This window comes from Panulirus ornatus, chromosome 18 (assembly GCF_036320965.1).
Source record: "Panulirus ornatus isolate Po-2019 chromosome 18, ASM3632096v1, whole genome shotgun sequence".
Taxonomy (NCBI): Eukaryota; Metazoa; Arthropoda; class Malacostraca; order Decapoda; family Palinuridae; genus Panulirus; species Panulirus ornatus.
In genome coordinates, this window is record NC_092241.1 from 21,927,517 (window position 1) to 21,929,562 (window position 2,046).

Sequence of the window (2,046 nt, forward strand, 5' to 3'; positions counted from 1 at the left end):
TGCTCTACAGTAAGCCTGGAGTTAGGGTGAGATTAGGGGATTAATCATTTGCTGTTTGCTTATGACGCGGCTCTGGTGGCAGACTCCACAGAGAGAGGGGAAGGGAGGGGGAGGGGGGGTGAGAGGGGAGAGAGGGAGAGAGAGAGAGCCTGGTGTCGAAGTTTGGATGAGTGTGTGTGGAAGGAGGAGGAATAGTTTGAGAATGGATGTGGACGAAATTAAGGTAATGAGGTGCAGCAGCTGGAGGTGAGACAGACGGCGTTTGAGTGCAAGTTTCAATGAGGAGAGCAACCTGGAGGAAGGGCAAGTGTTTTAAGAATCTGGGGGGGGATGGGGGGAGGTGTGTGTGTGTGTGTGTGTGTGGTCATGGCTGAAAGGGAGTTACAGGGCAGAAGAGAGAGAGGGAGGGGGAGAGGGGGGGGACAGAGGGGGGAGAGAGAGAGAGAGAGAGAGAGAGAGAGAGAGAGAGAGAGAGAGAGAGAGAGAGAGAGAGAGAGAGAGAGTAAAGTTCTGCATGCATTAAGGACGTTGAGGAGGAACAGAGAAAAAAGAAAAAGGTTTATCTGAAGGACTTGTACTCCCGACAGTGTTGGACGGTCGTGAGTTCTTAACCATTTAACTCAAAAGAATGAAAGAAGATGGTTGTGTTGGAAATGCGAGACGGTTTTGGTTGTGTGAGGTAGTGTTTCTCGAACTGGAACGCACGCTTGAGTAGGGGTTTTGCAAAATACATACATATATATATATATATATATATATATATATATATATGTTTCCTTTCTTTCAAACTATTCGCCATTTCCCGCGTTAGCAAGGTAGCGTTAAGAACAGATGACTGGGCCTCTGAGGGAATATCCTCACCTGGCCTCGTTCTCTGTTTCTTCTTTTGGAAAGTTAAAAAAGAAAAAAAAACGAGAGGGGAGGATTACCAACCCCCGCTCCCTCCTCTTTTAGTCGCCTTCTACGACACGCAGGGAATACGTGGGAAGTATTCTTTCTCCCCTATACCCACGGATGATATATATATATATGTATATATATATATATATATACATATATATATATATATATATATATATATATATATATATATATATATATATATATATATATATATATATATATATATATATATATATATATATCAGATACAGTAGGGTTGAAGGACAAGTCAATTGGGAGGTAAGTTTGAATGGAGAAAAACTGGAGGAAGTAAAGTGTTTTAGATATCTGGGAGTGGATCTGGCAGCGGATGGAACCATGGAAGAGGAAGTGTGTCATAGGGTGGGGGAGGGGGCGAAAATTCTGGAGCCTTGAAGAATGTGTGGAAGTGGAGAACATTATCTCGGAAAGCAAAAATGGCTATGTTTGAAGGAATAGTAGTTCCAACAATGTTGTATGGTTGCGTAGGCTATGGATAGAGTTGTGCGCAGGAGGGTGGATATGAAATGAAATGTTTGAGGACAATATGTAGTGTGAGGTGGTTTGATCGAGTAAGTAATGTAAGGGTAAGAGAGATGTGTGGAAATTAAAAGAGCGTGATTGAGAGAGCAGAAGAGGATGTTTTGAAATGGTTTGGGCACATGGAAAGAATGAGTGAGGAAAGATTGACCAAGAGGATATATGTGTCGAAGGTGGAGGGAAGGAGGAGAAGTGTGAGACCAAATTGGAGGTGGAAAGATGTGGTGAAAAAGATTTTGAGTGATCGGGGACTGAACATGCAGGAGGGTGAAAGGCGTGCAAGGAATAGAGTGAATTGAATTGATGTAGTATACCAGGGTCGACGTGCTGTCAGTGGATTGAATCAGGGCATGTGGAGCGTCTGGGGTAAACCATGGAAAATTCTCTGGGGCCTGGATGTCGAAAGAGAGCTGTGGTTTCGGGCATTATTGCATGACAGGTAGAGACTGAGTGTGAACGAATGGGGCCTTTGTTGTCTTTTCCTAGCGCTACCTCGCACACATGAGGGGGGAGGGGTATGTTATTCCATATGTGGCGAGGTGGCGATGAGAATGAATAAAGGCAGACAGTGTGAATTGTGTGCAG